This window comes from Dasypus novemcinctus, chromosome 1 (assembly GCF_030445035.2).
Source record: "Dasypus novemcinctus isolate mDasNov1 chromosome 1, mDasNov1.1.hap2, whole genome shotgun sequence".
Classification (NCBI taxonomy): Eukaryota; Metazoa; Chordata; class Mammalia; order Cingulata; family Dasypodidae; genus Dasypus; species Dasypus novemcinctus.
In genome coordinates, this window is record NC_080673.1 from 30,361,550 (window position 1) to 30,382,521 (window position 20,972).

Genomic DNA, 20,972 nt, shown 5'->3' on the forward strand with positions numbered 1-20,972 from the left:
TCCCAGAAGGAGAAATAGAAGGGGAAGGGTACAGAAGGTTTGTTGGAGGAAATAATGGCTGAAAACTTCCCAAACCTATTGAGCGAGATGGATGTACATGTCCAGGAAGCACAACACACCCCAAACAGCATAAATCCCAACAGTCCTAACCCAAGACATATACTTGCCAAATTATCCAGTACAGTACACAAGACAAAGAGAAAATACTAAAAGCAGTAAGAGAAAAGACCATCACATACAAAGGATGCTCCATAAGATTAAGTGTTGATTTCTCATCTGAAACCATGGAAGCAGGAAGGCAGTGGTATGATAGTCAAGGTACTAAAAGAAAAAAAAATCCAACCAAGAATACTCTATCCAGCAAAGTTAGCTTTCAAAAATGATGGAGAGTTCAAAATATTCATAGATAAACAGAAACTAAGAGAGTATACCAATAAGAATCCTTCCCTTCAAGAAATACTAAAGGGAGTTCTGCAGAAAGAAATCAAACACAAGAGAGACAGAGTTGGAGGAGAGTGTAAGAGCAACTAAAAAGACAAAATTGGATTGGTTGTGTCCATTGCACCTCTATGTCAAGAGGAGGCTCAGATTCCACATGGATACTGGATGCAATCCTCCCCCTTTCAGTTGTAGGCACTCTAGGCTCAATGATGTGGTGGTTGTCCTTCTTCAACTCCATCTTAGCTGAGTGAGGTGAGTCCAATAAATCAGATTGTAGGTGCTGGAGTCTGTTGAGGCTCAGGGCCTGGCTATCACATTGTCAGTCCAGAGATTCAGAGCCCCTAAATATATCTTAAACCCCAACACCAACTACAACTCCAGCACAGTAGCATGAAAGTCTTATGAAGAGAGATCCCATCTGAGTCCAGATTCATCACGCATAAACACCAGCTCCAAAGAAGGGCCATCTGACATGGCAGTTAACCCCATCTGCCATGACCATAGCACCCATGGGCCTCTTTAGCCCTCCAAGGAACCAATACCTGGGGGTTGTATCTACTTTATCTGTCTCTTAGACTCTGCTCAGTTGTGCATAAGGGCAATCCTTCTGCCAGCCTCCAGACTCTTTTTTAGAGACTCATAGCCATATAAACTCATTTCTCCTTTCCATTTCCCCCTTACATTAGGTCAAACAGCATTTTAAAGTCATGTTATTTTATGTAGACAGGGATATTCTGCTGATCTGCATTCAACCTTCCATTCAAGGTCATTCTCCAGTTGCATCATCAGTTGATAGTTGATAGTGATCCCTCGGTGCCAGGGAGGCTCATCTCCGGGTGTCATGTCCCACGCTGGGGGGAAGGCATTGCATTTACATGCTGAGTTTGGCTTCAAGACTGGCCACATTTGAGTAACATGAAGGTTGTCAGGAGGAAATTCCCAGGCACAATGCTGCTCTAGGCCTTGTTCTTATTTCAGGCATATTAGCTCACAAGCATAGTCATTAGCGTCAGGAGCTCACTGTTGGACCCTCATTCCTTCCCGGTCCTTGCCGCTGCACCTGGGAGACTGTCGCTGCTCCCCTAGGGACCACGACAGAGCACCACTGGCCAGGAACCCAGTAACCCCCAGCTGTAGTTTTTAATTGTTGCCACTATGAGTATATCCAAACATTACCATGCACCCTGGACATATGTCCTGTATAGCTCCCTGTCAGCCATATATCACCTGTCAATAGTATCCTATACCAGTATTCCTCTGTTGCCATTGTTGAACCACTCTGTGATCCAGAACTTCCTGAAAATTGAAGCCCAATATAATGTCAGGATCCCTTACTAGCAAAATGGCATATAGCGATGGGTTTAAAGGTTAAATACAGAATACGTGTTGACTTGGAAAAAATTCTACATCCTATCTTTTTCTTTTTCTTTTTTTTTTTGTCCACAGAGAAAAGGTGGCATTGGAGTGGGAAATGTGGACATGGTGGCTAATGGGTATGGGGAATGGCAGGAAGAGATGAGATGTGGAGGCGTCTTAGGGACTTGGGGCTGCCCTGGATGGTCCTTCAGGGGCAATCACCTGACATTGTAAATCCTCACAGGGTCCACTGGATGGAATGGGGGAGAGTATGGGCTATGATGTGGACCATTGACCATGAGGTGCAGAGGTGCCCAGAGATGTACTTACCAAATGCAAAATGGATGTGTCATGATGATGGGAATGAGTGTTGCTGGGGGGGGAGTGGTGGGGTGGGGGTGGTGGGGTTGAAGGGGTCCTCATATATATTTTTTAATGTAATATTTTTACAAAATCAATTTAAAAATAAATAAATAATTAATTAATTAAATTACACCAAAAATGTAAAAAAAAAAGATAAAATTGGAAAGAAAAATCAAACAAAATATGATAAACAGAAATCCAAAAAATATGGCTAATATAAGTAATTCCTTGAAAGTAATAACACTGAATATTGATGGAGTAAACTCACCTGTCAAGCAACTCAGACTGGAAGATTGGATAAGGAAATATGACCCATCTTTATGTTGTCTGCAAGAAACACATCTTAGACCCAGGGATTCAAGGAGGTTGAAAATGAATGGCTGGAAAACAATCTTACAAGCAAACAATAATCAAAAAAGGGCAGGAGTAATTATATTAATATCAGAGAAAATAGACTTTAAATGCAAAACAATTGTGAGAGAGAAAGATGGACACTATGTATTAGTGAAAGGGATAATCTTTCAAGAAGAAAGAACAATCATAAACACTTATGCTCCTAACAAGGGAACCTCCAAATACATGAGGCAAACACTTGAAAAACTTAAGTGAAGAAATATAATTGCCTCTACAATTATAGTGCGGGGCTTTAATACACCACTATCAACGTTGGACAGAACATCTCAAAAGAACATCAATGGAAAAACAAAGACTTTGAATAATATATTAGAGGAGCTAATATACATATACAGAATATTACATCCAAATACAGTAGGATATACATTCTTCTCAAATGCACTTGGATCATTCTCCAAGATAGACTACATGCTAGGCCACAGAAAAAGTGTCAATGAATTCAGAAAGATTTAAATCATACAAAATAATTTCTTTGACCACAGTGGAATAAAGCTGGAAATCTGCAAGGGCCAGAGACCAAGATTTGGCACCAAGATTTAGAAGTTAAACAACACACTCTTAGAAAAACAGTGCATCAAGGAGAAAATTTCAAAAGAAATTAATAACTACCTTGAAACTAATGAAAATGATAACACAACATATCCAAACTCATGGAATGCAGCAAAAGCAGTACTGAAAAGGAAATTTATAGTCATAAATTCATACATCAAAAAAGAAGAAAGAGCTAAAATTGAAGATTTAATTGCACACTTGGAGGTATTAGCAAAAAAAAAAAAAAAAAAAAAAACAAACTAAACCACCCAAAGGAAGAAGAAAGAAAGAAAGAAAGAAATAACAAAGATCAGAGCAGAACTAGGTGAAATAGAAAATAAGAAAGCACTTGAAAAAATAAACAAAATCAAGAGCTGGTTCTTTGAGAAGATCAATAAAATTGACAAACTTTAGCTAGACTAACAAAGAAAAAAAGAGAGAAGATGCAAATACACAAAATAAGAAAAGAGAAAGGAGGTATCACCACTGAACCCACAGAAATAAAGACTATCATAAAAGGATATTTTGAAAAACTATATTCCAACAAGAAGGACAATTTAGAGGAAATGGAAAAATTCCTAGAAACACATAAGCCATCTACATTTACAAAAGAAGAAATTGATGATCTGATCAAACCAATCACAAATAAAGAGAGAATCAATTATTAAAAACCTCCCAACTAAGAAGAGCCCTGGGCCAGATGGCTTCAGAGGTGAATTCTCCCAAATATTCTGGAAAGAACTAACACCAATCTTGCTTAAACTCTAAGTGTTCTAATTACTACAAAAGGTATGTGCTCATATTTTCTTTCAGCCTTTAACAGCTTCATCCTGTTTGCTGGGAACTCATAATTATCACATTCCTTAGGTTGCAAGCATAACCATGGAAACGACATGTCTCTCCTTGTGAGAACCACTGTGCCTCAGTTTCCAACAGGGAATAGAAGGAAACTTTCTGAACATGATAAAGAGTATTTATGAAAAACCTACAGCTAACACCATTTACAAGATGAAGTTTAAAATCTTTCCCTCTAAGATCAGGAACAAGCAAGGATGTCCACTATTACCCCTTCTATTTAACATAGTCTTAGAAGTATTTCTTGAGCACTGAGGCAAGAACCAGACATAAAAGGCATCCAAATTGGAAAGGAAGAAATCAAAATTTCACTATTTGCAGATGATATGATCCTATACACAGAAAACCCTGAGACGTCTACCACAAAGCTTCTAGAACTTATAAATGAGTTCAGTAAGGTCACAGGTTAAAAGATCAATGCACAAAAATCAGTAGCATTTCTGTACAGCAATAATGAGCAATCTCAGGTAGAAATCAAGAAATATCATTTACAATAGTAAATAAAAAAATCAAATACCTAGGAATAAAGTTAACTAAAGATGTAAAAGACTTATACGCAGAAAACTACACAATATTGTTCAAGGAAATCAAAGAAGACCTAAATAAGTGGAAGAATATTCCCTGTTCATGGATTGGAAGATTAAATATTATTAAAATGTCTATCCTACCAAAACTGATCTACAGATTCAATGCAATCCCAATAAAAAATCAGCACAGCATTCTCTAATGAACTAGAGAAACTAACTATGAAATTTATTTGGAAAAAAAGAGTCCCCAAATAGCTTAAGACATACTGAGAAAGAAAAATGAAATTGGAGGAATCACACTACCTGACTTCAAAACATACTACAAAGCTACAGTACTAAAAACAGTATGGTATTGGTACAAGGAGAGACACTGACCAATGGAATCAAATTGAGAGTTCTGATATAGATCCTCATATATACAGCCACATGGTATTTGACAAGGCCACCAGAACTTCTCAACTGGGAGAGAATGGCCTCTTCAACAAATGCTGCCTGGAGAACTGGATATCCATACGTAAAAGAATGAAAGAGGATTACCAACTCACACCTTATACAAAAAAATCAACTCAAGATGGATCAAAGACCTATATATAAGAGCCAAGACCATAAAGAACTTGGAAAGCAATGTAAAGAAGCATTCACAAGACCTTGTAATGGGAAACGGCTTCATGAACTTCACACCCAAAACACAAGCAGCAAAATAACAAATAGATAAATGGAACTTCCTCAAAATTAAAGCCTTCTGCACCTCAGAGGAGTTTGTCAAGAAAGTGAAATGAGAGCCTACACAACGGGAGAAAATATTTGGTAATCATATATCTGATAGGAGACTTATAGCCTGCATTTATAAAGAATTCCTATATCTTGAAAATAAAAAAGAGAAGCAGCCAATTTTAAAAATGGGAAAAAGATTTGAACAGACACTTCTCCAAAGAAAATATACAACTGGCTAAAAAACACATGAAAAAGTGCTCAAAATCACTAGCTATCAGGGAAATGCAAATCAAAACAATAAATAGATACCATCTTACTTCCATAAGACTGGCAGCTATCATAAAATCAGAAGACTACAAGTGCTGGAGAGGCTGTGGAAGAATGGGAACACTCATCCACTGCTGATGGGAATGTGGAAGGATTCAGCCATTCTGCAGGACAGTTTGGCGGTTTCTCAAAAAACTAGCTATAGATTTGCCATATGACCCAGCAATTCCACTGGACACAAACTGATATATCCACACCAATGTTCATAGCAGCACTATTCACTATTGCCAAAAGTTGGAATCAACCCAAATACCCATCAACAGATGAATGGCTAAATAAAATGTGGTATATACGTACAATGGAATACTACTCAGCTATCAGAACAAATATGGTACAAACACATGTGATAACATGGAAGAATCTTGAGAACCTTATGTTGAGTGAAGCAACTGAGGCATGGAAGGACAAATACTACATGACCTCTCTGATATGAAATAAATAAACCAAGCTGTCTCAGAGAGCTAGAGGCTGGATGGTAGGCTTAAAGGAAGTTGGGGAGTAGATGAAGGCTGCAAGCTGACACCTACACAGGTGAAATCTATGATAAGCTGAAGGTAAGTATTTTTACAGGGAAGGGATAAAATTGAGGCATAGGGATACCTTTGGGTGGGGCTTTGTGGGCTTGAGGGGATGGGAGAATGGGTCAGATGACTCAAGAAATTGGGGGGACTGAGGAGGGAATATTTGAACATAAGAAATTGTCAGGTATGTGTTTGAAATTATAATGTAGAGAAAACTCTTTAGAAAATATAATAAGGAAGGTGACTTGTTTAAGATGCTTAAGGGGAGACATCTCACACAGTGCAAGCTTCTAGGGAGTGTGTGACTGCTCATTTTGTCATAGTGGGTTATATCATTGGATGGAGAGCCATACAATGAGAGTGAAGGTATACTCACATTCTGGGGAGGACTGATGTTCTTAAACAGAGGGAAGTGTATCTCTTGACAGAATTGGTGACTCCCAATGGGTTAGGGCAGTTGAGTATGCCAAGCTCTCAACATTGTTGTAAGTATCTGTGAATATGGTCTTTCAAGTGAAGAAGATTGATTGTCACAGTGGGCCCTGAGGGGAGGGGAAAAGAGATATTGAATTAGATGGAATCAGTGTAACTGTGGGGCAATGGAAGTGTTCCAAAAGATCATGCAATGATGGATATAGGACATGTTAAAGTACACCAAAACTGTATAAATTCTATAGTCTAAAATGTAAACCATAATGTAAAACAAGGAAACTAAAATTTCAGAAAATTGTATAATCTAAAATAAAAACCATAATGTAAACCCAAATGGAACCATGTTTGAAAGCTATTGTTTCAATATCTGTACATCAGCTGTAGCAAATATAATATGAACATGTAAAAAAATCATTGCTTGGGAAGGGACAAAGGGTTTGATTTTGGATATGTGGGAGTACCATATATTGTACATGTGAATTACTGTGATCTAAAACTTATGTGAAGACAAACAATAATTAGAAAAAAAAAGAAAGGATGTATACACTGAGGGAGAAATGAAGAAATTGCTTTGCTGACTGTACATACAGGGCAACACCTATAGCAGTGATGAAAGGCAAAACATCAAAAACAAAGCTTTTTCATTTTTTGATACCCCAATTTATTTTTCCTTTATTTAATTTTTCTAAATTAGTATGTATTCTATATCTAATCTTTTAACCCATCACTATATTCCATTTTACTATTAATGGAACATAGCAATATATTAGGCTTCATTTTTAAAGAAGTTTTGGACTACAGACAGGTTCAACTATGGCAGTGAAGGAACACGGGTGTGGGGTGTTATTGATGGGGGTACATGGTTGGGAGGGAGTTCTCCAGGGCATGTATACAGGATGCATAAAAATGTTTGGATATTTTCATAGTGGTTTCAGTTAAAAATGACAACTGAGGGAGTGCTGAGTTCCTAGCCAGGGGAGCTCTATCACATTCCGCAATGGAACAGCAATAATCCCCCAAGTGCAATGGCAAAGACCAATAAAGACAGATGGTCCAACAATGAACCCTTGATACTAATGGCTCTGATTATGAGCCTGTTTGCCTGAAATATGAACTAGGCCTAGAGTTGCAGGTTGCCTAAGTGTTATTTCCCAAGAGCCTCCATGTTGCTCAAATGTGGCCACACTCTAAGCCAAACTCAGCATGTAAATGCATTACCTTCCCCCCAGTGTGGGACATGACCCCTGTGGATGAGCCTCTTTGGCACCAAGGGATTACTACCAAGCACCAGCTGATGATATAACTAGAAAAAAGACCTTGAATAAAAGGGTCAACTCAGACCAGCAGAATATCTCAGCCTACATGTAATATCAGGTATTAAAAACTGCTTTTAGACTTTGAAGAAAGTGGGAAATGGAAAGGACAAAAGAGTTTATACAGCTATGAGTCTCCAAAAAAGAGTCAGAAGTTCATCTGAGAAGTAATGCTTACGCATGCCTCAGCAGGGTACCAGAGACAACCAAAGTGGATAGAAACCCACTTACTGGTTCTCCTGAGGGCTACAGACCCAAATGTTCTATGGTCATGGCAGATGACTCTGGAGTTCAGTGCCATGTCAGTTGGCCTTACTTGGGAGTTTGTGTTCCTGAGTGTGATGAAGTGGGACTCAGATATGACCTTTCTGCACATGCCTCTTCTGTTACTTTTACCAGACCTATGGTGGGCTTTGGGATTGGTGTATATTCAGGGGACCGGAATCTCTGGACTGTCCATGCAACAGTCAGGCTCTGAGCCTCAGCAGATTTGTAACTCCTGCCCTCTGGTTTATTGGACTTACCCTGGCCAGCTAGCAGGGGGGTGAAGGTCAACCACCACACCAGGGAGCCAAGAGTGTCTACAGCTGCAAGCAGGAGAATTGCATCCATCATCCATATGGAATCTAAGCCCCCTCTTGATGTAGAGGGGGCTGGACATAACCATCCCAGGGTCCACAGGATGGAGGAATAGAGTATGGATTAGAGTGGACTTACTGGTGTTCTGCTGGGGAACTATTGTGATTAGTAATGGAAGGAATTGTAACACTGATGTGGAGAAAGTGGCCACAGTAGCTGCTGAGGATAGGGAGAGGGAAGAAGAGATATGATGTGGGGACATTTTCACCATTTGGAGTTGTCCTGGGTGGTGTTGCAGGGACAGATGCTGGACACTGTGTGTCCTGCCATGGCCCATTGGGTGGACTGGGTGAGAGTGTAGACTACAAGGTAGACCACTGTCCATGTGGTGCAGCAGTGCTCCAAAATGTATTCACCAGGAGCAGTGAATGTGCCACAATGATGGAAGAGGTTGTTGATGTGGGAGGAGTGGGGTGAGGGGTATGGGGAGTATATGGGATCTCATTTTTTTAATGTAACGTTTAAAAGAAAATAATGAAGAAAAATTATAAAATAATAAAAATAAAAAATAAAGAAAATAAAAATGCCCTTCCCTAATAGGGAATGATTGGATAAATGAAATGTATAACTAAATATACCAGATCTCATGAATTAAATATGATAAGTACAGTACAGTACTTTATTTCATATTGAAAACCATACCTACACAATTTTTCCAAAAATGGCCTGTTACCTTTTCTGTATGCTAATATAATCCTAGGTTTCAAGGAGTAAAGAATATCATTATCAGACAGGACAAGAATTTTGACAAACTTGGGATCCCAGAAAGAGAAAGTGAATACTTTTTAAAATCTAGGTAATGCACATAAAATTCGGAAGAGATAGATTCAAGAATTCTTGATTTCTGATCTTTACAGAGGCGCTGACATGGGAAATAAGGTACTTCTGACATCTTAAAGTAGGTTACAACCATAGAGGATTTAGGAGTCCTTCAGGCAGAAATGAACTCATAAGCCTCAATGATTCTATGTTGTTTCACAGAAAATAAGAATGGCTTTGTCTTTTTGATAAGTCTTGGTTCATTAATTAACACCCCTTATTCTAATGATGCAAATAAGCCTAGACAATAAAACAAATTAATGGTAGTAAATCAGAAAATTATAATATAAACTTCTATGTTCAAAAGTACGAGTAGAGGGGAATAGGTGTAGCTCAGTGGTTGAGTGATGGCTTCCCACATACGCGGTCCTGGGTTCAATCACTATCCTGGTTCCACCAAAAAGGGGAAAAAAAAAAGTAGGAGTAGAGATTTGACCACTAAGATGAACTGAAGAACTGAAAGTGACATTTTTCTCAGCTGCCATCAGGTATAAATACTAAAAAAAAAAAAAGGAATAAATATGAATTAATTTCTCAGAGTCAGTGGTGAAGAGGACACTTCGCATCCTGGGATGAACAAACAAGCAAATAAACAAAGTATAACAGAGTTATACTGTCTAGTCATATAGGTCAAGTCCTTCAAATAAATAAAACCTTAAGCATTTTCTTTACGTTGCTGACTTCCAAATGAGAAAATAAAGCATTTTCTTTAAGTTGCTGACTTCCAAATGAGAAAATAATCCTTTATCCTGCAATTTTGCAATGCTGATTTTGGAGATATATTACAATCTATGTGGATATAAAAATTACATGAGAAAGTGGCCATTTTCTTCCATAAATAGATGCACTATTAACTTGGTAAACCTGGACATGTTGCAGTTTCTTTTGTCCTTAATAACTCTTGTGTATAAGTGCCTGTGTGTTTATTTGGTCAGCCAGTCCTTCTGAAGTCTGTCTTCCTTGCAAAGTATTTAGAAAGTAAAATTATTTCCTTTTCCTAGTGCTTTTGTTTCTGAATCTTCCTTTCAAGTCAGTGTTAAGTTTAGATTCAGATATTTCGATATGAAGCATAAGGTCTTAGGATGGGTATATTACTCACAGAGCAATACACAGGTTCCCTTAACTCCAATTTCTACAGGGTGACAAGGGAAGAACATTATGCTCTCCTGCTCATGCAGTGGGATTGCACCGCAAAAGAGGGACAAGGAAATCATGAGGCTTGGCTCTTAACAAACTGTCTTTCATACAGTGGCTGCACCATTCTACATTCCCACCAGCAGTGGATGAGTATTCCCATTCCTCCACATCCTCTCCAACACTTGTAGTCCTCTGTTTTTTAAATAGCCACCAGTCTAATGGAGACAAAATGATATCTCATTGTAGTTTTGATTTGCATTTCTCTAATACCAAGTGATGTTGAGCATCTTTTCATGTGCTTTTTAGCCATTTGTATTTCTCCTATGGAGAAGTATCTATTCAAATCACTTGCCCATTTTTTAAAAAATTATTTTTATTGAAGTATATTATTCATACATGAACACACATAAACAATAAGTGTATAGTAAAGATTCACTTGGCCATTTTTAAAAATGCTTGTCTTTTTATTTTCTAGGTGTAGGATTTCTTTATATATGCTGGATATTAGGCCTGTATTAGATACAAGGTTACCAAAAATTTTCTCCCATAAGGCTGCCTTTTCATTTTCTCGACAAACTCCTTTGAGGTGCAAATGTTATTAATTTTGAGGATGTCCCATTTATCTAGTTTTTCTTTCTTTGTTCACACTTCACATGTAAAGTTCATGAAACAATTTCCTAATACGAGATACTGTAGATGCCTCCCTACATTATCTTCCAAGGTCTTTATGACCTTAGCTCTTATATTAAGATTTTTCGTATCTTGAGTTAAATTTTGTATCACATGTGAGGTGTTATTCTTCTCTCATTCTTTTGGAGATGGATATCCAGTTAAAGATTGATTGAATAGTAAGCATGCTTCGGAAGTTAGAGATAGTGTTTTCTTGTGAAGAGGTTTAGAGATTTACAGCTCCAGAGCTGTCAGCTTACATTCCAGGATAGGGAAGCTAGAGACCCTCATTTCTCTTATACTGAGAAAAATTTTTTATATTCCAGAGTAAAGTTTTCCCTCTCTAGTAGGGAGGATGGGTTGGTGCATTAGCCACTCTATATTAAGTGGAAGAGAAATATACAGGAAATAAAAAGGAAGAAGATAATGAGCCAATGTCGATATGGGCAAAATCGATGTTAAGGTGGAAGTGTGTAGTTGGACAGTGAAGGGGCATGACAGTAGTGTAATGATGCTGTTGGGTTGGGTGGTACTGGTTTGCCAGGGGGTAGAGTGGAGAGGGTGGGTTGGGTCTATCCATAGAATTTGGGGGGGAAGCTGGGGTAGGGGCCAGATGAACACTGGGGATTGGCGGGTACATGGTTGAAATGACAATTTTGGAAATTTTCTTTTGACAATATGGCAAGTGAGTGTCCTGGTTTGGAGTGTTGGATATGGGAGGCATTTGACACAGGGTGCACCTGGGGCAGCCTCTAGGGAGTGTGTGAGTGTTCATCTTGCCATGGCCAGTGCACTTTAATCAGAAAGTTGGGACCATGCAGAGGCATAAAAATATTCATGGAAAATTGTCTCTCAGCAAATTAAATAATTTAATATGTCAACTACAAAGCTATGGAGAATGGAGGAAGACTTAGGCTTTGTCTTAGAATTAAAAAAAAATATTTCAGAGAAAGTTGTTAAGACCATAAAAATGTTGATTTTTCTCTAGATCTATATCTCCACACCTGATTAATAAATTTCCTTGAAAAATCTGAGCTGGATATCTCATTTGGCATCACATAGTAGTGCAAATGAAATTCTCAAATAGTTATCTGTGATTTGAATCCAAAGAGAAACAACAGTAAGTTTGGGATTATTCCTATTTTTTGCAAATTTTTAGGTCCTTTAATAAGATTCATTGGCCAAATCTAAAACTTCAGTATAATTATATCGAGTAGGATAGTTTCAATCTGTATTTAATTTTAGAATTCCATGGTAAGAGAATAATCACTTACAAAAAATAATATCTTGTTAGTAAAACATGATGTAGAAATTTATGAGCATGATAATAATTCTTGAATGGTGTCATGTTCCAGAAACAAATTCCTGTGGTGCATTTTCTATGAGCAAACATGATTTTAATATGAATAAAATATTGCCACATTAGCTCAGAGAGTCATGAAAATATTTTTGGTGTTTATTTTATTTTTTAGCTTTTCTTCTCTCATTTATCAATAAATGTAAGGCGATGTTTCAGAATGTACATTTGAGTTTGAGTTTTAATAAAATTCCTTGAATTTGGGTAAGGAACAACCAATGTGATTATGAATGAAGCAGTTCAGGTAAGACAAGTTGCTGATTGGTAACTCAGTTCTCTTAGGATTTTAAAAAGTAATCTCATATCAAACTTGCAGCTTTCTTTCAATATTACATAGATAAAAATCTTGCTGAGTGATGAATATTATGTCTATTTAGGTTTTGCACCTGCTTTGAAAGGATAGTAAAGGCTCAAATTAAATCATCATAGGCATTTGCAGATTTTTATCTGTAAAAGAAAAAAATGGTGTAGTAAGTGAGAATCCTCAGAGACCACTATAAAAATTCAATTGCAGATAAGCTCAAATGCCTAAGAAAGAATTTTGAAATGCAGGAAAATATTTGATATTTGATATTTTGATATTATTAGAGCAGTTATGGGAACAAACTATTCTTCCTTCTTAGATATGTCTTAGATAAATTACAATTCTGCAAAGATGATTAACATCTTAAAAAATCTTATATCCCAAGAAAAGCTATAGGTCAGTAAAAGTGACAATCAAAACTAAATTAGATAGGAAGAGGTTCATTATATGGGTTCATTATTTTGGGTGCATAAAAATAGTCCTGCACATCATAACAATTTACACTCCATCTTTCCTCATGTCAAACATCTTGTTTTTATTAAATGCAATATTTTTATTATCATCTCCACTGTTATTGCATTGTGTACCACAAAAAATTAATAAAATATGCTCAAATCTTACTCCTTGGTCCCATGAATGTGACCCCAGGGGATTTTGAAGATATTATTAGTGAAGCTGCTATCAAATTGGATTAGGGTCATCCCTCAATCCAATATGAGCAGTCTCCTCATGAGCAGAGGAAACAGACACAGTGAGAGGAAGATAGAGAGAGACAACTCTGTGACAGAGGTAGAAATTGAGTCAGGCTGTCTCCACACATCAAGGGGCACCTTGCATGGCAGGCTAACCAGAAGTCAAGAGAGATGCATGGAAAAGATTTTCCGCTTTGGTCCTGCTGACAGCTTAATTTCAGGTTCTAAATCCAGAACTGTGAGACAATAAATTTCTGTTCTTTAAGCAAGCTAATTTATGGTATTTTTTTAAAAGATTTATTTTTATTTGTTTCTCTCCCCTTCCCCTCCCCACCCCCCCATTGTTTGCTCTCTGTGTCCATACACTGTGTGTTCTGTGTCTGCTTGTATTCTTGTCAGGAACACCGGGAATCTGTGTCTCTTTATTGTTGCATCAGCTCTCCACGTGTGAAGTGCCACTCCTGGGCAGGCTGTGCTTTTTTGTGTGTTGGGTGGCTCTCCATATGAGGTACACTCTTTGCATGTGGGGGTCCCCTACACGGGGAACACCCCTGCATGGCAGGGCACTCCTTGCGCGCATCAGCACCGCCCATCAGCCAGCTCACCACATGGGTCAGTAGGCCCTGGGTTTGAACCCTGGACCTCTCATGTGGTAGGTGGATGCTCTATCCACTGAGGCAAGTCCACTTCCCAATTTACGGTATTTTTTACAGCATCCCTGGCAAATTAAGACGTGCACTTTTATATGTTTGATCTCTACTCATCCTTCTTATCTCAACTTTATGGTCTTTTCTATACCACCTCTAATTCCCCATTTATATGCTTTCATAGCACTCCTTATTTCTTTGTAGGGTGTTTTAACATTAAAGTAAATAATTAAATGCATAAGTATCTGATTAACATCTGTTTTTCCCCGAAGAATACAAGTTCCATGATGTTACAGACCTTTTTCTCCATTACTTTCTTCGAAGTGCCAATTATATTCCCTATATGTAGGAAATTCCCAAGAAATTGGACATAAAGGACTTGTTTATGTCACCAAGCTTGGGTTATCCTATTGCAAAGGATATCTAGCAAAATCACTAGAAATTAAGGAAGTAGTTCTATTAAGATACTGTCTTTTTTTTACAGTGATGGTTGGTGATTAGACTTCTTTCACCTTGGGTAAAACAAAATGTCTTATTTGCCTTTGTACTTTCAACACATTTGAAATGTATATATGCACAGGAATTACTTAATCAGTATTAATATAATTAATGAATAAATAGATTCATATCAATGCCAACTTCCTGATCTAATCCACAGAGATGACCACAGTTCAGGACAAGGTCAATTCTGTATTATTCATAGATTGTAATTTATTGATAAATGGGTCCTTACTGGAAATTGCATTATTTATGGTAAAGAAATTATACTCTTTATTGGAAATACTTTATTTATTTAATTCAAATCAGCACAATAACAGGAGAAGACTTACTTGCACAAACCAGTAAAGTACCTATTGCTATGAGAGTAAGGTTGGTACACTTACAGACAAAAGTTGCAAAATAATGAATATTTCAAAATTTATGTTGAGTTCAAGAGAGAGAAAAGTTCAAGAGAGATGACACCAAATAAATTTATCTGATATTTTATCTAGTTCTTGTAGGGTAACATAACTTATTAGAGTTAAATTTTAAGGTCTGATTATCAGCTTTTTTATGTGTTTATGTGTGTGTGTATCTGGTTGTTTCTTGAATTGAGTGCACTCATTCATAGAAAACAGAAATGCAACAGTAGCACGGAAACACATAAAACACATCCTCTGAAAAAAGATCCCGACCCACCTCCTCTTCCTAGCCCAAGGGGAGTCTTAAAAACACATTTGCATAAATAAAATACATTCCCATCCCAAAGGTAGTGGTCTGAGTCTCACCTTCCCCATTCTTCACATCTGATTATCAGCTTTTTAAAGTCCACTAACTCTCTCTGGACTGTGGACTCAAAAGCGATCAGACTTAGCAGTAACACATCATGGTAAGCAAATTCTCAAACTCTAATATAGAATATGATTACAAGGAATTGGCAAACCTTTAAATATTGCTTTGCAAATTATATCTCTATAAGAAAAAAATTACTACATTAGAATTTATATTATCTTGAGGGATACTTGATTAGCAAAGATGTAATCAAAATAGTTTTGTATAATAATCTTAATAGTTAGCAACATTAAGAATGCCGGCAATAAAAGCATGATATGTTTACGTCTGATAAGAGAATGTGACTGGTGATTCTCAAGCTTGTTGATTATAGAACAAGACCACCTGAAGAGTACTAGAGATATATTGATAGGATATTATTTTTCTTCTCAGAAACACATTGTTTGGGTCCTGTGAATATCTTCTTATTCTTACTAATAAAGTTGTTTTCTAAAGAGCATATTCATCAAGAATTAAACAATACTAGTTTTGCAATTCAGAAGAGATTAATTGAAAATTGTTTTTAAAATGCTGCAAGTTAGATTAAGAGAAACCAGTAATAGATGGCAACCAAGGCTAGGCTTGCAATTGGGGTATTTTCCCTTATGCTGGAAAGTGACCAGCACCTAACCAGTTGTAACTTTCATTAAGAGGAGATAGCCAATTTGCAATGACCTTCCATTCTCAGACTGACTCTGATGCCACCCTTGAATCTCCTGGGAATACCTCCTGTTAGTACAACTGCATAGCAACAGCTGGGAGGAGCTTTCATGCATTCCATAAAGAACAATTTCTCTTGGCACAGAGCATGAGAAAGAGAAATGGAGGGTAGATTTGATGGGATAGAGAAGAAATATATAGCACATATTGATAAAATGTTTGACTAGGTTATACCTACTAAAATGAGCATGTAAGACAATTTGTATTCTAGACAGCTTTATTAGAATGAAGCTATTCAAAATCCATTTCAGTCAACAATTCATAGGCTATTATTCATGTTCAGTTTTTTTTTAGAGGGCCAATCTCATTCATTCTATCTTTTGTTTTGATTGCATTATTAGAAGGCAATCTTAATTCAAAGTTATATGTTCCTTTATGTCACCCCTAATACACAGATTAAAATATGCACAGCTTTAGGTAAGGATGCATGGGGAGACTCACCTGCATGTACACACATACAAAGACACACACACACAAATGCACACACAGTATACAAAAGTACAGAGTCTATGTATTTTATTTTAATGTTTTAAATGGACAAATGTTCTTTGTGTTTAATTTGCTTTCCTTTAGAGTTGTATGAGCATCTGTTAATTCATACTGTCAACAATTGCATACCTGGTAATATATGTCATCATTATAGTGACTACATTTTAAACATTTTCAACATGGCTGAATTTTTCTTTTCTTCATAATGCTTTTCAGGTTACATTCACAATTGGTCTTACAGTAGTTTTGTTTCTTGGGCCAACACTAGCTTATTGTGGATGTAAAGATAATGTTTTCTTCTAATATTCCAAACAAAGGATCAAAATCAAGTTTGCTTTTAGTAGGATGTGAATGAAATATTGCCTTGTGCTTTGTGTCCTGAAAGTGCTACTTATCGGTTCACAAATGCCGTCATCACTGACATAGTAGTACTACATTCATCTGGTGCTATCCTAGATTCGGTATAACAGCACAGACATTTTCAAAAATGAATATTTCTCTATAATGTCTGAACAGGGTTAGCATTAAATGGTTGGACCAACAAAATCCAGAAGGCAACAGGAACTGAACCCAGGACATCTCATATGGAAAACAGGTACCCAACCACTTGAGCCACATTCACTCCCTAAATACACACTTTTGTAGCTTAATACATAGTGGCAAAATATAAGTCTTTTGAACTCTTCCAGTATTGGCCTGGATTTCAGAATAACTCTGAATATTTTTTTCATAATCATTCATCCTACGAAATTAAAAACATAGCAGAAAGAAAAAATCCTAGCTTACCAAAAAAAAAAAAAAAGTGAAAAGAAAATTTGTAGGCAGCATCAAAAAATCAAATGCGTTGATTTTATTTATGCAATTAATTGATTGGACTCAAAAAAGGAAACTGTCTTGGGTAGCAGCTCAAACCTAAGATCGGTTCCTTAATGTTTAGCCTAGGGTTTTAGTGTTTGTTCAATGGATGTGTGGTTCAAATGTTAACCAGATAGTTAGGCAGTGTTTATACACAGGTTTGGGGGTTCTACCTTCCTGGAATTTACCACTTATTGTCCAGCCACTGTGGTTTCTCAAATGCTATACTCTACTTCTTCATGTCAGTGAGATTTCATGTTTACCCTTGAGAATTTATCCACTGTATTATGAGGGTTCTTCAGAGAAAAAGAACTAACAGTGTTAACAGGATTGAGGTTTAGTTTAAGAAATTGTGGGAGCTGGGAAGAGTCTTTCATCTGACTGCATAGAGGAGGCCAGGATGGAGTGGAGTTATTTTTAATATTTATCTTAGAGTTTATTAGCTATATGCAAAAGAATCATTCTGGAAGACACTTACTTGACCAAACTCTAAGGGGAAATTCCTTTTAAGTCTTTTGATTAGAGCACAGCATGTCTCTGATTAATCAGACTTGAAAGATCATAGAAGATTACATTTTGTCCTTATAAGGTTCTGAGTTTAGCTCTTTGACCTCATGTCACATATCTTCACAATCTGGATTATGAGGAAGAGACTGATTTTCTTGTGTGGTCAATACAAGTGTGTACCTTTGGTATCATCTGAAATTTGTGTTTAGAATACCAACATCTAATCTAAATATGTGCTAAAGTAGGAAAAGTATCATATTGCTTTTCCCATAAGGAACTTAAAATGAGACTTGTAGGAATCAATGTTAGAATGTAACTAAATAAAGATTGCACTGAATCTGTTTCACATATTATAAAAAATAAAATGAAACACTGAAAGAGTATTGAAGCAAATAATTTAGAAAAATTGTAATAGTTGCAGATTTGGGTGAAGGGAAACCAAATCAATACATTAAAATTATAGGCAGAGTATAGTTTAATTTGACAATATTGTATGGTATTATATACTTTTTCTAGAAATCATGAAGCTATTATATATTTTTATTACACAAATGTTTAGAAACAAATATAGGACAATATATTTTGAAAAGGAAGAGAACACAGTATCTCTGTATATGTTTTTATGATTTGTTCATTTCTAAACAGCAAAAAGCCAGCAAAAATAATTTCCTAGTAAATTTCCTGTCTAACGTAAGTTTCTCTAAGGAGAATCCTAGCCATCATTTGCAAATAATTCAGGTTTTCATCTAAAACAATGTCTTTTAGTGGAGCTGTATAATCTGCTTTAAAATTAGTGATTTAAAAGAAGGTTTTCTTTTAATATACACAATTGTTTTGCTAAGGAAAAGACAGAAACTCTAAATGCTATATAAAAGCAGCTTTATTCAATTAAATGCATTTCAGTTTATATCAAATGATTATAATAATCAAGCAATCACATAAGAAAGTAGTCAATTAAAGAAATGGGGAAGAATGAAAGTATATACAAACACTCACCAAATTGGGGGAAAATACAACATCTGCTCTTTTACGAAGCCTTGGACAACTAGGATCAGAGTCCCAATTGGGAAAACAGTCCCAGGCAGAGCGTCCCCTCCTGGGTGAGACTCCAACCGGCAGTCAAAGGGTGTCCCACTTTTATAAGAGACCAAATCTATGATCTCAGCGTGGTCATGCAACTTGTGATTTTTCAGTAACCTCTGAAACAACAATGCCCATCTCCAGAAGGGCCAGTTCCCCCAAGGAGGGACATCATACCCCAAAATGCTCTATTCTATACATGGTACTCTGAACACAAACATGAAGCCTTTCAGCTTTTAGTTTCGCAGGGGATACAAACAGGATGTGCAAATGCCACATCTGGTAACTTGTTCCTTTTAAACATTTCATTTTTGGTTACTAGGTGAGGGGGTTGCCGCATAACAGCATTACAACATTCCAAAGGAAAATGGACAAGTTAGTCATTCATGGTTCTAGGTTAAAACAGCAGACACTATTGATTAGAAAGCTTATGAATTCACAATTACTAATAATTTTCTTGGAGTACATCAACAACATGTTTAAAAAATCACTGTGCTTCTCCTCCCCATCTCCAAAACTGTGGGCTTTTAAGTAAATATCTCTTCATTCTTGTCTTCTGTTAAGTTTATCTCACCCTCCTCTTCAGAGGAGAGCACTGTATATAATATATAAATTATAGGAATGTGAGCTTAACATTGGACCAAATGAAGTGTAGTATTTTCTTAAGCTATATCCAGACAAAGGAGAATTATTTTCAGAGCACTTAGAATAATGATCAACACCCAGAATAAGGAAATTTATATTTTCTATGAATGTATTTTATTGCCAATGGTTTCACAGAGCCATACGGATAGCTCTATTTTCTTTCTGACTGCAGCTACAGTTGTTTCTCTTTCCTTCTTAATGATACCTTAGATGTCTTGTTTATAATATTTCAAGCAGCCTCGGGTCCAATGAGCTATTATAACACTATGGCCTTGACAATAACTAAAGGTTTTCTCACCTTGGAATGGCAGGTAAGTGTGAATATATATTCATGATCTAATGAATCTACAATCATGTTTATGTACCAGCTGTTTGCTTTTTCCTCAGCTGCTGTGAAATATCTGGCCTTGAATTTTCTCTTGCATTTTATTAACTCTCTTGGTAAAAGAAAGGAAATAAAAAATCCACAAGATATGAAGAGACTCTTTCAATAGATGCAATATTCTGACATTATAACTTTTTAAATATACATGTACCATAATTAAACTCAATTGCTTATATATACAAAGTATATCGACCATATTTATTTAATATTTTAATATTTGGATTTATTTGAGATGATGATTTTGGTAAACCTATAATATGTGTCTACAATTAAATAAAACTGATTAACATAAGACTCATTAAACATCTTTCTTGTTTCCATCATTTCTCACAATCAAAGCCTTCCTAGGGCAATAATCTTTAAACAGGTCAAGTAATTTCCATTTATCCAGTGCCTCTACTTCTCTAATTTTCTGATTTCAGCATAATACAGATTTTTCATAAAGTTACTGATGACTTAGCAAAAAAGTTAAGTGAATACATTGGTTATGTTTAGAACTTAAATCGTATGGAAATTGAAAGTAATAACTTATTAGACATATTCTGAAGATTAGAAAGATTTATATCATCTTTAAACTAAAAAATTATTGACCTGTATGTCATGTGTTGGCAGCGTGGAGGTATAAGTGTAATTTGTTCAGATTTCTACCTAGCCCATGGATTGTGGAATTCTCAAACTACCAAGAATGTTGTAGCTGCAATAGGCATCCCTGATGAATTGACAGAAATCGTTAAGTGCAGGTACACTGAATCAGCTTCTCCTTGTTTTCTTTGTTTCACAACTCAAAAGCTAAAAGAAGAAATTATTCTATATTTTTCATTAATTAATCCATTTATTTAACAAGTGTTTAATAAACACCTGCTAAGAAAGATACATTGCTAGAAACAGAAAGCTTTGTTAACTCAATGAGAGAAAGCTAATA